Source organism: Harpegnathos saltator, unplaced genomic scaffold (assembly GCF_003227715.2).
Source record: "Harpegnathos saltator strain DR-91 unplaced genomic scaffold, Hsal_v8.6 scaffold128, whole genome shotgun sequence".
Taxonomy (NCBI): Eukaryota; Metazoa; Arthropoda; class Insecta; order Hymenoptera; family Formicidae; genus Harpegnathos; species Harpegnathos saltator.
Genome location: NW_020229904.1, coordinates 1,074,401 through 1,096,814, shown reverse-complemented (window position 1 = coordinate 1,096,814; position 22,414 = coordinate 1,074,401).

The following is a 22,414-nucleotide window of genomic DNA, read 5'->3' as shown; positions in this document are numbered from 1 at the left end:
CCAAAAGCAAAGGCCAACTCACTTCTCGACCGACCCGCAGCCGGGACAGAAGCTTCTCTTCAGCATCCCTTCAGGGTCTCCTAACAATCTAGCCTACTAGTGGCTTAGACAGATCAGTGTTTCTCCAGTCGTTAATTATTCTGTGCAACGATCTCGTGCATTTTTGGACCATCGCGAGCAATCCAGCGGAAACCAGCTTCCTATTCTTGGCGCAAAACTTGGGCCCATCCTCATAGACACGCAGCAATTACACTCTTCATTTCCGACAAATAGCATAGATCCAGCAGTAAGTTATTTATACTTTCTTTCACCTGAGTGACCCCTTTCTTTTCATTTTTCTTCTTTTCTTCTCTCTCTTTTCTTTTCCTTTCCTTTTTCTTCCTTTTCTCTATCCTCCTTGGCATTCGTGCTTAATTGTGAAATTCGGTGTCAGTGGCTCAATCTTTTCGATCACAGTCGGACATAACGAATTGTGCCCACGGAAATTTTGCCCAAACCGCGATTGTTTATACATATACGTATACGTACACATTATAAAATCTTACAAATTTTATTTCATTGTGAACTTCCGTCTAATCATCAATAAAACAAGTTATTTGTAATTGCAAGCCAATCACGTTTTTCAACTAATTATTCTCAACAAAAAATTCTCCCTCCCCTCAACTGTCGCTCACGGTCCTATCCCAGGCAAAAGGATTCAGTTCCTTGACCTAAATAAAGGACCACCGACGTACGTCCGCGCCAGATAAAGGGGTCAGTCCGATCCTTGATCTGCACCGCAGACTTGCGAGTACGTCGGACCTTGTGAAAGCAAGCGTCAAGTTGCGTTCCTCCTCCTCTAGGACGTAACACATACAACGAAGATAATTTACCCATATTTGGTCAAATACAGTTTGTAATCTATTGGGAGAAGTTGAATAATAAATTCTTTCTTTTAATTATGTTTCATACAATTGGTTACGACGAGCATCCTCGTAGCTATAAAGTCCACAACAAAACTGATTGGAAAGTTATTTGTTATGATGATCTTATTTAATTCGTGCTTATTTATTGTAGAACTGGAGCCATTTATAACATATATTACTTTTCGCTATACGTTATAATAATTTTTTCAAATTAACTGGTATAACAGTAAGAATAAAGTATATACAGTAAGAGTAAATAATAATCCTCTTAAAAAAGAGTTAAACAATCTGTATATCTGTATGAGCAAATTTATATTAAAATCGATAAGATTTGCATTATACATATAACATATAATTCATTTAACTTTAAGAATAACGTGTTTATAATATTTTCCTCTTAATCTTAGAGGAATCCTCTTAAGGGGACTGGAAGGTCAGATTACTGAAAAATCGTGCTTGTTTTTGATAATATTTTGTGACGAACTGAATAAATGTGCAAGAATGAAAATTTTTGATATATTTATATAACACGTGAAGAGTAGAAATTCGTAGTAGAAGTTCGTTTATTAACAAATATTCATATAAATATACGTCCATTTAAATTTTAAACGCGTTTCTCTCGAAACTTTATTGTTCAACTTTTTGCAATGATCTCTCCGAAACTGAGCTTCGGTATCGATTTGAACTTTTAAAGCAATAATATTTGTTCATCTGCCTCTCAGATGAATCATGGACAACTCCGTTTAAAAATATTTCATTTCGAGATATTAATTTTTTTATTGTAAAAGAACTGACAAATTTGAATTTTTTCCTAATAATAGCTGCCATTTTGTTAATTTTGTTCGATTTTTTTTCTAGTGGTTCACCGAATAATGATAAATCTCCTCAAGATTTCTAGCAAAAATTCACTCTGATCGGACCACCGAGAGCCGAGATATTACTGCAAAAACGACAACTTGAAAAAAAAAAAAAAGGAGAGTACATTTCATTTATATATATCGTGTATCTATACAAATATTTGTTAATAAACAAAACTTTTCTACTTTTCACATGTTGTATAAATATTCACTAAAATGTCCACTCTTGCACATTTATTCAGTTCATCGCAAAATATCGTCAAAACCAAGCACGATTTTTCAGCAATCTGACCCTCCAGTCCCCTTAAGGCCGTGTATAAGAATAAAATCCTCTGAAATTTAAATGATTCCGCTTGTTCCGAATATTATTTGTGCTTGGGTGATATTTTTCACCAACTCCCCCTTTCTTCTTTTCGTGAGAAAGCCGCGATTCGCGCTATAAGAGTCTCGCAAAAGACCGCAAGCGTTTTTGGACGAGCGGAAGGTAATCTCCGATCGATAAAAATTTGCCCGACCAAGAAAAATTACCTCTCATCTCCGACACGAGCCGTTTTTGCCTGCGCGCATCGCCGTCGTGGGAGAGTCAAATCGCCCGGCGACACGACTCGACGCGCGAGCGTTATCCTTTGTATTTCTAACGAAGCGTACGTCGCGACGCATCACGCCCGGCGCGGCGCGAATTATCCGATGGAATTGCAAGCGCCGGCTGTGTAATGGCGGACGCGTCCCACAGCGATCCGAAGCGATACGCACGGCTACGCTGCGCCGAGCTCGTGAGCTCGACAATCGTTCGTGACCTACGGCACGAAACGCTTTGACGGAATGACGTCTGACATTTTCATTAGCTCGCAACGTGTCGCGGTGCGCGCAAAGGCGAGAGTCCACGCCGCGAGAGTCGCGGGCGAAGCAGCCGATTGCGACTTTCGCCTTCGCTTGCCCGCCCTTCAGATTCTGTTTTGCCGAGTGTATAATTTTTCCCGCTCTCTTCTCCCTCTCTTTATCTCTCTTTCTCTGCCTGTTGGTCTTTCCTTCTTTCTCTCGTTCTTTCTGATCTATCGACTGGCCCCGCACGCGCGGCCCCCTGCTCGACGGTGCTAATCGATTATCCGATAATTCCTGCCGTGCAATTATTCGGGCGATATTAATGTCGTCGTCGCAGTCGCGCGGGATTTCGAAACGTGTTTCCGCGCGTGTTAAAACTGTCCGAACTCCGTCGTCATCATCCCGAAACGGCGATAATCGTGGCCCACGCAAAAGGAATTAGCGTACCGCCATTTATGACGCTCCCCCCTCACCCTTCAACCCCCCCCCTCCTCCCGCCCTGTCTTATTGTCTCCGACAGCGCCGCCGTAACACGCTGTCCAATTAATTAATAATTAACGAACGCCGTTTGCGTCTTTGTTCGCGCCGGCGATACGTTTGATCTTTGCGGGACGCGTTCTCTCTCTCTCTCTCTCTCTCTCTCTCTCTCTCTCTCTCTCGTCGATTAACACGCGGATCGAAACACGGCAATGAGGAGAGATAAATGGACAGATAAATAGATGGGTGCTTTTGTTGGCATCCTAGGGCTTTCCCTCCGACAACGTTTTAGTTTTGTACGACGGATGATGAGTGAGACAGATAATATATAACAATAGTATAATAATAGTAATGTAGTGGACAGTAAATAATACAACAGAATAATAAAATGCAGTATGGCGCGAGAGAAAAAGATAGAAGATGAGAAATCTTGTACAATTGGTCTCAAAATAAAAACGAAGGGAAGAGAGAGAGAGAGAGAGAGAGAGAGAGAGAGAGAATGTGTGAAGAGAGTCGGCCTCGTCGGCGCGTAACTTTTCGCGTTATTTAGTAAAATTCATGACACTAATTCGCGTCATCGCGGGGGAGCGTTTAGTATGCAACGAGCTTCCGCAGTTGAAAACTTTTGATAATATAATTAGCATTCACGGATAAGTAGCGCGTCCGGGTATACACCAGACGATCTCGTAATTTAGTCTAGAGAGAGAGAGAGAGAGAGAGAGAGAGAGAGGAAGTCTTTGTGTCGAATATAATCCTTATGAATAACAAACTCGCCTAGACTCGGCCGAGAAGGACGACGCTCTTGACTGAAATCGCTCCTTCTCGATACTCGCGCGACTCGCGGAATGCGAAATTACTGAAGCAGGATCGCGCGATGCGCGCGGCGCCCGTTGCTGAATAAACACACGCAAGGACGAGCGAGCCAGCCAAGGACGTAACAAAGTAAAAGCAGTGTATGTAAATGTATTGTTAAAACGAACATGAAGCGGGCGACGCGATGTATTGCAATAAGCACGGAGCCGCAGGGAGGACGATTATACAATCACGAAGCCATAATTACAGCGTTTTCGTAGCGGAGCTGCGCTCCCCGACTACGCGGTCGCGTATTATTTGGCCGAGTTCGTTATGCGGTAATCTCAATTAACATTCCAAATGGAACGGCCGCATGAATATTCAAGAAAAATGAAAATGCAGCGAGACAATTTGAGCTTACTCGCATGTGCTACGGGAATATATCGCGCGATTCCGCCGGATCCTCGATGGCGGAGGGATCCTTCGCCGGCGCTGGCAAACTTTGCGACTCCATCTTAGTCGGAATAATACAATTCGTCATCCCGGAGTAAAATTTATTCCCGAACGATATTGTTGGGACGAGGGGCGAGCGAGCGAGAAGGAGCGGGAGAGCGAGGGGGGAAGAAACGTACTTTCTTACCACGTCAAACCTTATCAACTCGAGCAAGAACGGATTACCCGGGAGGTGAGATTACGTCCAATTAATTACGTTCCAACTCCCTGAAAAGAAATTTCGCTCCCTCGCGGTGGCCGGGTTACCCGATAAATAGGCTGCGCCGGGATGAAGCCTGGACATCGCCGCGCTTAGACACGCGGACGCAGCGAAGTGTCCCATGAGAAATTTATCTTCCTCCATCAGACGTACTCGTTAACTTCGCGTAGATTTATGAAAATGAGGCCGCGAGATTAATGCGAACGGCAAACGCAGCTCGCGCTCGCTCTTCGTTGTAAAATCCTGTGGAGCGTTTAATGAAATGCGCCACCATGGCGCGCCATTCGAAACCGCGTTTCGCAATCGCCCGATCGCGAACTCGATCGACCAGCTTGAAATTCGCGACCTTGACGCGGCCGGACGTTGCGAGCGAGGGCTGTTTTAGATAGATAAATGCGTTTATTAGCACAGTGGGATTGAGCCTCTAAGTGCGCTGCGGCGAGAGGAGAAATTGCGGATTACTGAGTGCTAAAGAATGCCAGAAAGAAAGTGATACACCCAAAAGAAGTATTCTATTTATAAAGTGATTTTTCCCATATTCTCGTATTCTAAGCGAAGCCTTTCGCAGAAAAAGGATTCCTCTTTCAATAAAGCGATTAAAGTGAACCATTTTTCTCAAATTTATTAGATATTATTCTAACTTCTATTCTAGAAGTACATCTATATATATAGTTAATTTGAAAAAATTATTATAATATATAGCGAAAAGTAATATATATATACACACCGGGTGTCTCAGACCACTCGGGTCATCCGATTTTTTCATTAACGCGACATTTTAGAGAAAGATATCTCAGACAAAAGTTGTAGGGCTTCAAAGGATCTTTACTGAAGCTATGAATTTGACCTTGGGGTAACCTTGAAAAGTTCAGTCAGGATCAACATAGAAATCTGAAATGGAAACCGCGATTTTTTATTAAACCGTCTTTTTCCACCAATTAATTTGAACAACTTTTGTCTAAAATATTTTTTCATCTGACTAATATTTTTCTAGATATTGAAGGAAAACTTTTTCAATATTTAACTTATGATATGTCGCTAACTAGTTGTCGGGAGAAAAAGTGGTACTTTTTTGCTCTATTTAGTCTCAAGAATACATTTTTACAATAGCGTCCTGACTTTTGTTAACTTGCCGATTTTTGGAAATTTCAAAATCGTCCAATTTACCAAATACAGGGCGCTATTGGAACAATATATTCTTAAGACTAAGTAGAGTAAAGAAGTTTAGTACCACTTTTTCTTCTGACAAATAGCGAGATATCGTGAGTTAAATATTGAAAAAGTTATCAAGTTTTCCTTAAATACCTCAAAAAATATTAGATAAATAAAAAAATGTTCCCGACAAAAGTTGTTCAAATTAATTGCTAGAAAAAGATGATGTAATAAAAAGTTGGAGTATTCATTTAAGATTTTTATGTTGATCTTGACTGAACTTTTCAAGGTTACCCCAAGGTCAAATTCATAGCGTCAAGTAAATAGATCCTTCGAAACCCTACAACTTTTGTCTGAAATATTTTTCTCCGAAATGTCGCGTTAACGAAAAAATCTAGTGACCCGGGTGGTCTGAAACACCCGGTATATATATGTGTATATATATATATATATTACTTTTCGCTATACATTATAATAATTTTTTCAAATTAACTAGTATAACCAGTAAGAATAAATAATAATCCTCTGAAAAAAAGATTAAATAATCTGTGTATAAGAGGACATTTATATTGAAATCAATAAGATTCGCATTGTACATATGATTCTTCCAACTTTAAGAATAATATGTTTATAATATTAGGTATAATATTGTTTAGTTTTAGAGGAACCCTCTAAACTTCAGATGCTCCCGCTTATCCCGAAATTTCTTTTTTCCGGGTGTACAACAACGATGAATGCAACAGAAATAAAAGTTTGCTCAGCGAGAATCAGATGGCGAGTAAAGAGAGCGCAGGGGGCGGATGTGGATATTCGACGAGCAAACGGTGCAGCACGTCCGGCCGGCAGTCGCGAATCCGGTGATTTGGAGTTTCGGCGATTCGCGCGTGCAATCAATCGGGACCCGATAGGACGATACTCCGTGACTTCTCGGATGTAGCGCGCTCCCTAACGCGATTATTGCGCCCCTATATCGGCCCCGGTACATAGAATTATATGTACATGCGCGCGCCCGGAGTCACTCTTAGCCCCGCGTCCCGCGCGTAAGCTCTTCGGGAAAACTTTGTCTACGAGCTGAGTAGGGTTCGGTCGGTAAACTCGGCGTTAATTTCATGCAGATTCGAAGGGGTTAGGGGAGAGTAACCGTGCGAGAGCGAGCGAGGCTTAATCCCCGCGGTGTTGCATACGGAGCAGTGACGTGGAGCTGTGGAGTGCATTTACCACCCTCGGCTATCGGGGCGCCCTCCCCTCGGCGCTGGCTGTCGATTGCGCTCGCTCGTGTAAAATCATTTTCTTTCTCGGCAGGCAGGCTGTCGTCGCGCGGCGCGAGCGACGAGCGGCGCTCGACAATATCCGTCAGTCAGTCGCGACCGAGTGAATCTAATCGACGATTAAATTGATGTTGCACTTTAATCGCCGACCGTGAATCTCACGCGCGCGCGCGCGAGAAAGAGAGACAGGGGGAACGGAAGAGCGGGAGAGCGACAGGTGTCGCTCTTTTCGCGCTTTTCGCTCTCGACAATCGCTCGTCGCGATCGCGCGATTATTTCTCAAGACTCGCGAACTCGCATTGTTCGGATCGGAGCGCGCTTCGACCGCTGGAATGGGCGCAGCGAGTTGATTAGCGCTTCGTTATCGAAGTGCTTTAAACGCCGGCCGGGTCGCGCATTCGATACTAATTACACGGCCGGCTCGTTAAGTCTTGCGCAGCTATTACGCGCGCGATGTCAAGCGCCGGCGCGACGGGGCGACGTAACGCGAAATTGATACCGAGCGTAAAGACTATCGAGTTGCGCGGCCGCGGACGACGACCGCGCGATTAACCGGGGCCGCGAACTTTCGAAAAAGCCCGCGAGCGTTCGCTCGGCGGAAGCGTTCTAAAGAGCGCGGCTAACCGTCCGTGACGACGACGTCCCGCGGCTTCCTAGGACACGGTGGGTAAACCGAAGCGGCCGCGCGCTAATAACGCGAATCTTTAGCGGGAAAATGCATTAAAGAAGGCTGACGAGGGGGGGCAGGCTAGCCCGGCGGTAAAAGCGCCGGGCGAAACTCGCGGCTATTATGTATCCATTATAACTACGAGCTGCCGAACGGCGCGGCGCGGCGCGGCGAAAGTCGTCTCGCCGGCTTCCGCGAGACTTTGGCGAGGACAACGCGGCAAGTCGCGGGGACTATCGGCGACTCGACGGAAATAATCCGTCGCGGCGGCGGCGGACATGCGGCTGATATTAAGCAGATGTTTGCGCGACGTGACAAATTGTAGCGCATAAATTCACACCGAGCCCGATCGCGGTCGTCAGCCATCGCCGCGGGACGACGGCTGCTTGTGACCAACAGGCGTGCATTAGCGGCGCCGCGCGCGCGCTGCGTAGCAAGCCGCGTCGGAGTGTAACGCGCGAATTATTAGAGACCGGGATCTTCCGACGCGCCAGCACGCCGGCCGAAATGCCCGATGATTGCCATTAATTAGCGCCACCGCTCGCCGCGCCCCATCCCCTCTCTTTCTCTCTCTATCTCTCTTCCCGAGTAGAAAAATTAATAGGACTCTGGTAAGGGCCTGATTATTTTCCCCTGACATTAACCGGGCTCTAGTAGAAAAATTAATAGGATTCTGGTAAGGGCCTGATTATTTTCCCCTGACATTAACCGGGCTCTAGTAGAAAAATTAATAGGATTCTGGTAAGGGCCTGATTATTTTCCCCTGACATTAACCGGGCTCTAGTAGAAAAATTAATAGGACTCTGGTAAGGGCCTGATTATTTTCCCCTGACATTAACCGGGCCTTAGGAGAAAAGTTAATAGGACTCTGGTAAGGGCCTGATTATTTTCCCCTGACATTAACCGGGCCCTAGGAGAAAAGTTAATAGGACTCTGGTAAGGGCCTGATTATTTTCCCCTGACATTAACCGGGCCCTAGGAGAAAAGTTAATAGGACTCTGGTAAGGGCCTGATTATTTTCCCCTGACATTAACCGGGCCCTAGGAGAAAAATTAATAAGACTCTGGTAAGGGCCTGATTATTTTCCCCTGACATTAATCGGGCCCTAGGAGGGATAGGAAGTGACAAGGGTCCTGCAAGGTATCGGTTTAACAGGTCCTTATAAGGCAATATTAGTAGGACCTTATAAGGAAATTTTTTTACTACTGCTTGAGTAAAAATATTCGTCATTCCAAGAAATTTAGACTGCAATTTCTTTATTTCTTTATAATCTTGTTAGTATACAAGAATTTTTTATTTCAAGAATATAGCATACTTTAGAATAAGATATAGAATTTCTTTACACATAAAAATCATGCTACTGTTTTTATTAAAATTTGCTGCATTTCAAAATGAAGGCAATACTGGGAAAAAATCCTTGGAAGAGACTAATGAATATGGCAACTAATAAAACTAATAAAATTTGCTTTTAATTGTGAAATAATTAAAAGATCTTTAAAAGAACCGGATAGAGCGTACTTACTAAAACAATGCTAAATTATGACAATTTTATTACACGCTTCAAATCTTATTAATTTTCTATAACAAAACTTGATTTTGTATATCTAAAGCATCCTTAAAAGGTCCTTCTCTAAGGCCCACATCAATTTTCCATGTTAAAGCGTCATTTCGTAAAATCTAAGGCATCCCTCCAAAATCCTTCTAAGCCCCCCTCCCCCCCCCCCATTAGTTTTCCTTATCAAAGCCTTATTTCGTAAAATCTAAATTATCCCTAAGAAATCCATTACGGGACCTGATAATAATGCATCCCTTTTTAGGATATCCTACTTTCAACCTTATCGGGGCCTTATGCTTCATGATGGCCCTAACAATTTTTTGCTCGGGTTGTTGCTTGCGTCCGCTCTCCTTCAGCGAGACGGAATATTTCCGCCGGAATCGATCAGGGACGAGTGAGTGTCCGCTGACTTTGGGACCGAAACATTCCTACAAACGACTGCGAGACTCCGAGGATCCTCGCGGATCAGGTCGTTGCTGGTGAGAAGGAAACGAGTTGTTCCTCGTTGAACTTGAAGCGGACTTTTTACTCGCGACGGGATTTTTCTCCTGATGGAAGAGGAAATTAGAGAAGATTAGGTACGTGGAATAATATCGAGGAACGTGATGGAGGAAGCCGTCGGCGAGATCCCGGATCGAGTAACTCGCTCAAGGCGACCAGTAAAATTGTTTCCGATTGAATCAGCGTGAAGGAATGCGGTCCGTCGATAATCAGTGGAAACACTGCAGCGGGCGACTGCGGATTCGAGCGCTCTCGTGGATTAAGTCTGGGAATATGCAAGTCGCTGGCTGGGGAACATTGTTCTTCGTTTACCCTCAAGTATACTTTGCTCGCGACGGATGGCGGCTGGGAGAGGGGGCAGGGGGAGATGAGAGAAATGAGGCGTACGAAATGATGTCGAATGTTGCGAGGACACTGACGTTCGATCGACTGGCTCTGCTCCTGCGGCTGATTGACCAGAATGAAAGTCCCGATGGGATCGGAGAGAAAAATGTACCTCGGAAATCATATTCGCTGATTTTTCAGCAACAGAGAACGAGGGCGAGGGGGTAAGACCGCGCTGCGAAATGTCTGTACGTCAATTCGTCGCGCTCTCCGGCAAATTCAACATCCGCGTTTGCAAGATGTATCAGTAGTGGAAGCGATCGTTGCTACTAAGCGATCCTTTCAGCGAGATTTTACCGACCGCAGCGCTATTCTTGCGACCGAATCGCCGGCTACGAGTATAGCGAACTTCGGCGAAGAACACGCACCGACTGCGCTTTAGAGGATCCAAATCGCCGGAAGTCCATCGCGAATTCTGTCGCACACCCGAGGCCCGCGAGTGCCGCGTCTGGACGTGAAATTGCGTGCAAACTTGCCGCGACTCGCCCGCGCGAGAGAGGAAAAATATCAAAGTGCATTAATATTCTCACGACCTCAGTCTTCATTTTTACGAGACCGATGGGGGGGAGGGGAGGTGTTAATTCCGAAGTTTCGCAATATCCATAGCGATCATTTCCTCTCTCAACGAGCGTCGGGTAGACTTTTGCTCTCTCTCTCTCTCTCTCTCTCTCTCTCTCTCTCTCTCTCTCTCTCTCTCTCTCTCTCTCTCTCTCTCTCTCTCTCTCTCTCTCTCTGCGAAGCCGTAGCGAGGTCGAAAAATCGCGTGGAAAAATTTCACTCAGATTCAACATCCGCGATGGCGCGCGCACGCGCCAAAAAAAAACGCGCCCCCTCCCCCAGACCTCCCCTGAAATATACGCGAGAGCGGAATGTAGTTGCGGCGAATAAGACAATGCACACAGCGGTTAGCGAAATTCACCGCCGATAAATCACATTCGCGCGTGTACGCGCGTGCGTGGAATTTTTTATTCCGCGGCACCGGGGCGAGAGAGACCCGGCGTTACTCGCCCCTCCCCCCTCCCCCCCGGATTAAATCCCTCCTTGCGTTATTATTGCTCGTTAAGGTTGCGCCGTATTAAACTACTACTGCCTTTAAACTCCGCGAGTAATCAGTCGACGGGGTCTTAATCGCGTCTGCGCAAGTGCATTATTCCGCTTTAATCCCCCCCCCCCTCCTCTGCCCGCCTCCGAGCGGCGTTTCGCTAATAGAATCTCGGCAGCCCGGCAGAGACGCGATATTTGTGCGCTGCGATACATCGCCGGTCGTTAATCGTGAATCCAGTAGCTCGCAGCTACAGCCTGCAACTGTTACCCCCCGCCCCTGCCCGCCCCGCCCCGCTCCGCCCCGTCGCGTCCCCCGTCTCGCGTCGCCGTATATTTATTAGCGGTCGACATAGATGTTCGCGATAGAGTATGCGACTAGAATGGAAGATCGCATCGCTAGAACAACGAGGTCGATCGAGACCGCGTTAGCCGAGCGCGCGCGGGGCTAATTATTCGGCGTTGTTGTCGACTCTCTGTCTTTCGGGCACGTCGATTTACCGCGGAGCGGCAGCATGCCTCGTGCAGTGCGCGCGAGAGAGACGCGAATTAAGACTAATTAATAAATTACAGAGGAACACCGCGTACGAATTGGCCGATGGCAAATGCGACGCGTCTGCGAATTGCGGGGAGCGTAAAGGCGCGATCATTCGTCGCGTTATTGCGCGAGGTCCGGTGTATCGCAGATAACGGCAGGAGGAAAGGACAAGGTGGACAGGATCATATCGCGGGTATAAAGTCTCTCGGCCCTATAAACGGCTCGATTTGCATTTCATCGTCCCGCTACGATATTCTCCGTCTTGCCCGTTATCTCACGTTTTAAAACTATCGCGCACGCGGAAGCTTTGTATAATATTTTCCGCGGGCGACTCGCCCCATCCCCTGCCGCGGTATTATGCAAACCCGGACGCTTGATCTTCGTATAAAATTTCCGCAAGAATGCAATACGAGATCGCGCGAACCGCTCCGAGCAAGGCAGACATCTATAACGACGTATGAGGTCTGCTTAATGTCGCGCGATGTTGCGGAAAGTCGAGGTCGACCCGAGCGAAAGATCGCTAGGGCCATCCTTATGAAGCGTAAGGCCCCGATAAGGCTGAAAGCAGAATGCCTCATTGATAATACATTAACAGGCCCCGAGATGGATCTTTTAGGGATACCTGAGATTTTACGAAATAAGGAGATTTTACGAAATAATACTTTAATATGGAAAATTTAAAGATTTTTTAATTACACCGTAATTAAAAACAAGTTTTATTAGCTTCATTAGTTATTGCCATATTCATTCAGTCTCTTGCAAGGATTTTTTTGGTATTGCCTTCGTTTTGAGATGCAGCAAACTTTAATAAAAACAGTAGCGGGATTTTTATGCGTAAAGAAATATTTTATTGTAATTTTATTGTATGCTATATTGTGCTATATTAATATGCTATTATTATATTTTATTGTAAAGTATGCTATATTTTTGAAATAAAAAATTCTTGTACTACTAACAAGGTTATAAAGAAATAAAGAAATTACAGTCTAAATTTCTTGGAATGAAAGGAATGAATATTTTTACTCAAGCAATAATAAAAAAATTTCCTTATAAAGTCCTTATAATATTGCCTTATAAGGATCCATTTGTCTGACCCATTAAACCATTTGTTAAAAATAATCAGGCCTTACCAGAGCCCTATTAATTTTTCTACTCGTAGAGCGAGCGAACGAGCGGATATTTTCTAGCAAACGCGGATTGGCGACTTGATGATTTGGGTCTCTCTCTCTCTCTCTCTCTCTCTCTCCCTCCCTCCCTCCCTCCCTCCCTCCCCCTCCCTCCCTCCCTCCCTTTCTCGTTCAAAGCAAGCCCGAAGCGATCGGTTAAGCGGAAACAAATCGTCGAGCAAAACATTTGCTCTTCGTCAAACAATCCGGTAGCGCATGATGTCAATTAACACCGTTGGAAGCTTCCCCGCGCTCGGCGCTGAACATCGAACAATACAATTGCTTGTATACTCCCTGCTAATACGGATTACGCTGTCAAAATACGACGATATGTACCGCTCTTGCAAAGTTGCGCGTCCCCTGTTCTCCTCTTCCTTCTCCTCCTCCTCCTCGCCCCTCGCTCCCCTCGGCGCCGATGAGTAATATGTTTGTCTTGAAAATGCGCGCTGATGAATCGCTCTCTCCCTCTCTCTCTCTCTCTCTCTCTCTCTCTCTCTCTCTCTCTCTCTCTCTCTCTCGTACGTCACGACGATGAAATGCTAGATAATTCATTGGAGCCCTTTCGATGAAAGAAGCGCAATGAGATGTGATTAGAGGGGCGTGTCGCTAATGCACGTAGACGAGCGTGTTGAGCGCAACACCACGATTGGAAACGGGGAAGACGGAGAAGCACGACTTTGCACGCTGCGAAAATTATCGGTCTGTAATTTCTCGCGAAGATTGCTCGAATTTACACAACGACGCTCGTTTCTCGTTTTTAACGAAGGTCGAATAAAAGACACAGAAAAGAGACAAATAAACATCCCCGCGCTCGCATGACATGTCTTTTCAAAAACTTGTCGCTTTCGACCGCTCCGTCGGAAGTAGTGCACGTTAATCGTCGCTGCTTCTTGCGCTAACAGGATAACGTTTCAAAGTGTACGTATAATATAACCGCAGAGTGCGCACGGCCGCAAGGAATGGGAAATGTGAGAGCAGATGTGTGAGAGAGGCAGAGGCAGAGGCAGAGGCAGAGAGAGAGAGAGAGAGAGAGAGAGGGAGGAAACTGCAGGGGATGAAAAATACTTTCGAAAGTCGCTCAAGTAAAAGGAGGAAATACGACTTTTCAAGGGCCCTTTTAGACTCGCGACTCGCGACGTGGACTCCAAGTGACTCGCGATCTTAATAGATTCGATTTCCATCGAATGCCATATCGAGCTCATTAAGCGCGCGGACGATGGAGGGGTGATAAAAGGAAAAGAAACACGCGGACACGATCGTAAGACAATCGGGGAAGAAAGAGTGAGAGAGAGAGAGAGAGAGAGAGAGAGAGAGACACGCGTCGAGAGACGCGTTTTCGCAGAGTCGTTGATCCCGCTGTAATTATCCTTACACGGCGACGCGCGCGTGACGTCGTAATGCGGCGCGTTCCCGGCGTTCTCGCGGAACGAGAATTGAATTCCAGATGAAATGTATAAAAGCCCCGCCGCGCGCGCGTGCGGCAGGTATTTCATGTCGATACGATGGACTTTTCTCCGTCTGCGTTGTGGAAGCGCGGCTACGCCTCTGACTCCAGACAAAGGGCCGCGCGAATATGAGGGGCTGGGGGGAGGGGGCGGCGGAGAGGCAGAAGTAACAGAAAGAAGAAAACTCATCGACTCGAAAAGTATTTCGTGCTTTCGTTCTTTCGCGCGCTCTCCCTATGTACTCTGTCGTACTTACACACACACACACACACACACACACACACACACACACACACATACACGCGCGCTCAGCGGCAGAACGGCGGGCGCGATCGATGTGCATGTTTGTTCCAAACAACCGCGACGCGCAAATCGAGGTCGGGACGAGAAAGTATGAGGAAATTTGCGGAGCGATATACGTAAAAATCCCATCTCTTCCATTCCGTCCTCGCCCGCGTCGTCGCGCTTGTATTTTGATCGCCGATACAAAGCGAATCAACGCGATCCGACTCGCGACCTACGCCGAAAACATTTCGTTTCCGGGCCGCGCTTCTTGCCTCCCTCCCCCCCTTCCTTCCTTCCCTCCCTCTCTCTGACATCTTTTAGCGAACAAACCACGCGCGCGGCGAGCGAATCGATATTCACGTTTTAAGGTTGACACGATCGTTAAACGACGCACGCCGGGCAGTTTCGCCGAAGATAATAAATTATGCATGTAATATATCCCGTCATAAATAATTTATGCAACGCGTCACGTGTGCAACTACAAGTGCCTCCTTACACGCTCCCCGAGCCGAGGCGAGCACGCGACGTTACTCGTGCGCCGGGCATTTTTACTCCCGCCCGGGTCTCGGCGGGTCGTTCGATATATCGTTCGTGGCGAGCCAACCGCCACGAGCGCTCCAGATACAGGCGATAGCCGGGGGAGAATCGGGAGAGAATCGGACGGACTTAAACGACGGTATCGGCGGTCATCAGCCTCCAGCCGGGCGTAAACACGAAATCTCGAGCAACAGCCGCGAGAGCGCACAGTGGATCGAAACGGTGAAAAAGGTGGACATCGAGGCAAAAATAAAAAGTTCGAGTTTCACAACATTCATCTACTGGAATGTATTGTAAAATAACAGTTCTGATACATGATCCGAATGCAGAAAAGATAAGGTAATGAGTAATATAGATACTGCAAGAGTCTAAAGTCTCGAGTTTCTGTGATAAGTAAAATGTGTGAAGCGTCAGTCGTTCATTTGTGTTCGCTGTGTTTTATATAAATAATTATCGATCCTTGTCCGATCTTATGGTACACAATTCTGTGGTTCTTCAAGAACATTTTTATCATGTCCGTTGCCAGATTTTGTTATATCGTACGCATTTTTCTCTATGATGAATCAGAACGACATCGTAACTCAACTCATACATATGTTTATTGAATAATTAAAAAAATGTCCATATTTGTCCAAGATCTACTAGATAGGATTTTAAAAAATCATCCATATAGTAAAAAGCGGTATAGGTTTCAGCTGCGTTCTCGTGCGATTGTTTCTCCTATACATCGTATAGTGGATAGAAACCATCTAACCTATTATGTATACATGAATTGTACACGAATGAAAATTCGATTCAGAGACAGAATTTCGCCCAGAAATTATTTGTAATGAAAATTTCAGTAAAATTTCGGTTTATATATTTCCATAATATTTTTATAACAATATTTTTTCATTGAATTTTAAATATTCCTGTTTGGTTTCAAGTCAGCGTCACATAGATAAAAAAAACAAGACATAAATTTCTTTCAATCTGTTGCAACGGATTGAAGAAGAATCGCAAAATTTCGAATAGTCTTTTCGTTTAATCCAGTTCTATTCATACACACGTGATCAAAGGATTTGCGAAGAACCTCTATGCTTGCTATTGTTATCCTTGGCTGTTTTCACGAATTTTGTTTCACAAAATCCACTAGTCTTGCAATTTTCTCTTGTGTTTTCATGCAGATTGTTTAATCTTGAAATTTTCAAAAATATGTAACAAATATTTTATTAAGTGAATTTATGCAAGAAGATTTGATATAATTTGCCCAAGGCTAGCTTTTTCCTTACCCCACTAGAAATTTTGATCAGGTTCACCTAACCTAATTGATAAGGACCTAATAGAGTGAATGAAAGGTAATCCTAAATAAGTCAGTCCTTATAATGTCCCAACGACAAATGAGTAAGGAAGAGCTTTATAAGGTTATAATGATTGGGTCCATTATAATGATTAGGACCTTGATGTACCAACCTAGTGTATGATATAATATGGTTAATCAGGTTAATCAGGTCCTTGTCGGGATCTTATTCATTGTACCTAATGATTGTACTTAATATGATTTGCATTATCAAGTTTTAACGAAACAATGTTTGGGTATCACTTTCAAGTATAAAGATGTTTGCATTGAAAAAATACTTGAGATCACTTGAATATATTTGTAAAATGCTATAGAAACTATCCTTCTTTGAGCAGTTAATGAATAGTTGTAAAATTAACGTGACATGCAACTTATCTCTTTAACGCTACTTTATGTCTTGTCACCTTGTGATATTCATTTTATGTTTCTTTTCCGAAACATTTTACAAGTATGCTCAAGTGATCTAAAATATTATCTCATGCAAGTATCTTTTTACTTGGAAATTACATGAAAGAATTCTCAGCGTGTCATTTCTTATTTCTAATGTCATCATCCAATATAGCCGTGGCGAGTAATCAGGAGCCATAATTTGAAAAAAAGGAAACGTAATAAGGATTCCATAAGGTAACTCAATAAGGACCTGACTATGAATCCTTACTAAGATCCTGATATCCACGCTGCGTTACATGACTTACTAGGACTTACTAGGACCCGATAGTATTACCTTATTGGGTACCTAATGTCCAAATGAGGTTAACCTGATCAGGACCATGGGATACATTTCTAGTCGGCTACCTTCACGTGGTGCTAGCTGTTGAAACCGAATAGGAACACTATATATTTATATACATATTCCTTACAATACTATTATTATCAAAATGGTGTACAAAAATATAAATAAAATATTCTATGAAAATTAATTTCATTGAAACTTATTCCAGCGCAAAATTTTCTTTCCGAACAGAATTTTTGTCGATGTCCACAGAATTTGAGGTTTCGATCCACTATGCGGCGGTCTTTATCGGCGAGCCGGCAAACAAATGAAGAGACTTGCGCGCGCGCGCGCGCGCGATCGATGATAGCGAATCGGATTCGCCGGCCGGCGCAGCGCCGGCGCTCGGTCGATCGATGCGTGTTCAAGCAGCAGCACGTGGCAGGTAGCTTCTGCAGCGCTGGTCTCGCGCCCGCGCGAGCTCACCGTCGGGGGCGGCTCGCAAGCGGCTTATAACGCGCGGCCGGGCCGGGCCGCTCGCAGGAATGTCCTGGAAATTCTGAAATGCGACGGGAAATGGGAGAGCCAGGTATTCGAGCGATGAATGCGCGAGAGCGCGCGCGGACGTCCGTCCGTCGTCTTTGGCCGTTTCGTCGCCGGGGCCACGACTACTACTTGGTATTCATGCCGGGCCGTGGCCGATTCCGCCGGCAGAATTTGATGCATGGCCGGGTTCATACCGATTTTCCAACGCGTCCGCGACCTCGCGCGGCCGCGACGTCGCCCTGCGTGAACGCCACCCGCGGCTCGAAAGTCGGTCATTTGCAAATTAAGGGTCAGACTTGTCCCCGCCGCCGCCGGCGGCCGGAATGTTAGAATAAGTCCGGGATAGATAGATGGGGCATAGCAGATAAATGATCAATTGCTATAATTTTGTTGATCTATGCTAGGCGTCAGCGCCGATCGGTCAGTTGTGAGTTGGATGTGCCGCGAGTAGCTGTGTCTCTTTCTGACGCGCGAAAACGCTGTTATTGTAATCGAGTAAATAAATGTTTTATGTTCCTGTTAACCTCCAAAATGTTTGACGTGTCGAAAAAAAAATACCTTGCAAACACGGTTTATTTTGAGTTACAACTCAATTAGATCTGGGCTAAAAAAACGACTAAAAAACATCGTATTTGCGTGCTTAAATTCGTCACCGAGACTACGTTGTGTTATTTTCAATTAAAATAACCATGTCCATCTATCTCGGACTTACCCCCCGTATCAATGCCCCCCGCGGGGCCTTCGAACGGAATGGCAAGTTTCCAGAGCCTCGTAAATGCAGCAGTTAACCTTTTCACTGCAGCGCACTTTCGGAGCGAACCATCGATACAGACGGCGCGATATTCACGGGTTGGTCTCTGCGACTGGTTGTTCACTGACTACTGACCGAAACAGTATCTGGAGATTTGATACTATTCTTAGGGGTCGAAAAAATAAATAATTGCAAATAAATTAAAAATATCCAGTTTCATCTATAATATTTTAATGTGTTTCATCTATTTTAAGTGGTTTTCTAAGCTATTTTTAATTTACTTAATTTGCACATTCCTTCAATAATAATTCGTGAAAAAAGATGCAAAATTGACAGTGAGGAACAAATGTATTTTGACAATTTTAACACAATGAGAACAAAGATAATATAAACAAATAAAGATAGTAGAAGCAATTTAATAATTAATGAGAACAAAGATAATATGAACAAATAAAGATAGTAGAAACAATTTAATAATTAATTTGTGAGTGATACGAGGGTAGTCCCAGAAGTACCTGACTTGACGTATAGATAACGGTTGTTGTTTGAAAGGAATGACTATGGTAGAAAGTGCCAACCTTATAAAGCTTAAGTTTGAAGTTTGACGACGCTACGTTGTTTGGTATTTGTTTGGCAGCCATCGATAGTGAACGCTCTCAGTGAATTTGTAAACATGGAGAAAATTGGTCATCGTTATGTGATACAATACTTTCATTCGAAAGGCCTTGGTCCAACCGATATGAAGGCGGAGCTAGATTCTACTCTGGGAGAGTCTGCTCCTTCGTTTACAACAGTAAAATATTGGGTGGCAGAGTTTAAACGAGGCCATACGAGCTGCCAAGACGAACATCGCAGTGGTCGACCAAATGAGGTGACCACGCCAGAAATGGTGAAGAAAATCCACAAAATGGTATTGGATGACCGTCGCGACTGAAAGTGCGCGAGTTAGCAGACATGGTAGGCATTTCAAAAAGTGCTGTACATCGCATATTGACTGAAAATTTGGACATGAGAAAGCTGTGCGCAAGATGGGTGGCCGCCGATTGGAAGAAAAACAGCGTCGTGAGGATGTTTCAATCGAGTGTTTGGCGAAGTTTCGCAGCAATAAAGCCGATTCATAACCATGGATGAAACATGGGTCCATCACTTCACACCTGAGACGAAGGAACAGTCAAAACAATGGACCAAGCTGGCTTGATGGCTATTTTCAGGAGCTCGACGATTCCCACTATAAACAGGCTATCGAAGCTACTGAACATCGCTGGGAAAAGTGTATCGAGCTATGAGGAGACTATGTAGAGAAATAAAGATATTTTTTCCCAAATTTTTTGTGTTTTCTTTGTTGGGTCAGGTACTTCTGGGACTACCCTCGTATATTCTGAAGCATGGATCAACGCATAAACCTACATCGCATTCATTGCATTGATATCTACTTTCCCGTCGGATTTTATGTTTACTACATACCACACCACCTTTCGCGCTTGATTCTTTCTTTTCGCAGACGGATTAAAACATTTAATTGGACAATGCCTTTCAATAAGACGTAATGGATCGTCAGTGTTTCTTTTCCCTTGATATCTATTATTTTATAAATTCCACGTTGAAGCAATTGGTAAAACAGTTAAAGTGTTACAGTAAGGAAAACGTAGATGGCGTATATTTACGGCTTCCGTATATATTGATAGACTTGTGACAGCGTATAGATACGCCTTTCGTGTATATGAACCGACCGATGTGAGAGCGTATATACACGCCTTTAGCAGTGAAAGGATTAATCAACGCTCGTCGAATGTGAGGTATAATTGTGAGGCAGAAATCAAATAAGAGCTCCGTCGGCGAGCACCGAGTCACTGAATTGTAACGGACGCTGTTCCCGCAAACACAGCAGAACCGAGAATGCGTTGTAATGCAAAGTATCACGTCGACCGATGCTTCGCCATCGCCCTGCGATCGTTCCCGGCTGCTTTGTGTCTCTTTTCCGGGGCAGCGCTGCGATATAACCGAGAGACTCGACCACTCGGGGAGACCCGGCGAGAACGAGAGAGAGAGAGAGAGAGAGAGAGAGAGAGAGAGAGGGAGAGAGAGAGAGAGAGAGGGAGAGAGAGAGAGAGAGGAGGGAGACAGAGTTTGATCGCGCGTTCGCGGTGTTCTTTATGAAGATTTCATTGCATAGAATAAACCGCTACAAAAGCCGCGGCGCGATAAACGCATCCGGCCGTGAATCCAGATTCGCCGGTTAATCGTCGCCCGCGCGACGCCCGGCTCTCCGGTGGAATAAACGCGGGCCGACGGGGATCTCGGCTTGTAACACGGGTTTTATGAAGCATCGATAATTCGCGCTACCGACGTACGCGCGCGTAATCTCAGCCGGAGTTTTACGCGCACGTCCGCGCGAGAGTGTGCGATGCAGCGCGAGGGAACACGTCGGCCCCGCGCGGGTCGCGCGTTGGTCGAGATGAAATTTCGACGCGAGAGAGAGAGAGAGAGAGAAAGAGAGAGAAGTATCTTAATGCCTCCTCGATGGCGGCCGGCTTGATCGAGGCTCTGCGAGTTCATTACGCCGCGATATCCTCGCCGGAATAACCTGTCCGCGCGCGGCTTCGCTCGGCAGCGACGGTGGGGGGGAGGGGGGGGATCGCATTCGCCGTCTGATTATTTAACGATAACGGCCGACGCGACGCGCGTCGACGCGCCGAAAATCTTGCTCGCACGCCGCGGCGGGCGGCGTTCCCTCGCTGGAGCTGAACGCCCCCAAGTTTATGTTTAATCCGGATGTGTTCCGACGGAGGTTGTCGGATAATTCCGATGGAGTTTGCAGCTCACGTCGGTTTGTTCATTTGCGGCTTAATATCGCGTTCCCGCACAATCGCGTGCCGCTCGCGAGTTTCGCGCGCGCGCGCGGAGATTTGTTTTTTCCCCGCACGGGCTACGCTTTTATATGTTTAAACGGACCCGCGGCTTTTTATTCATCACTCCACATATTGTCTCTGCTTTTACGCGCCCTTTGTCTCTCCCTTTCTTGCCTACCCTTCGCTTCCCTTCGCGGCCAGTCAAGGTGATTTATTCTTTCGCGCGTTTTATAGATTCACATTTTTATACATTTTTACGTGGGCTCCGTCTCGTATATATTTTTATACTTTATTGCACGTTTTATTCCTGCACTCTTTGATGCGCCCCCCCCCTCCCCCTCCCCCTCCTTCTCTCACCCGCTTTCTGCTCCGGCTCTCAGGCAGCCAAGACGGAGACCTTCGTTCCGCAAGACATAAAAAGGGTATGTCTCTAAGTATATGACGAAGAGGTATTTTGCGCAAAGTCTGCGCAAAGAGACGGGAAACACTCGGGGAAAACGCCGGCCCCTATCGACCGGCTCGCGTCCTCATTTTCGCATTTCGCGCGTCTGAAGAAAAGAACTATAGCGCGACCGCTTTAATTAAAGGTAAAGTATTCACGCGTCCCCCTCCCGCCGATATCGGAGGACGGAATTATTCGTCACGGTAGAAAAACGAGCCGTTAAGGTTAATTAACAACATCGAAGGCCGACCGACGCGAGGAATCCTTCCGTTTCCCCGAGAAGCGCTGCTTCCCCCCTCCTCCCACCACCCCCGCCTCGGTCTTACTGTTCTCTGAAAAACATCCAAATTACGGGCAATTATTTCGAGAGAGAGAGAGAGAGAGAGAGAGAGAGAGAGAGAGAGAGAGAGAGAGAGAGAGAAGGGGCGCGAACACACACGGCGCGCCGCAGAGTCGGATATACCGGGTGTTTCAAGCAGAGCGAACCGATTGTGCGTAGTCGCAGTTCTTCTCGTCGAGACAAACGAAAAAGTTTAGCGCCTGTAACGCTCGGTTAGAAAGTTGATTCAAAGGCCAGAGTCGCGCCGCCTCATACGTGGTGGACATTTCGAGCGTCTCCTGCTATCACTTTTGTTTCTTCCCACTTTTACGTCGTCATCGAAGTTGATTTC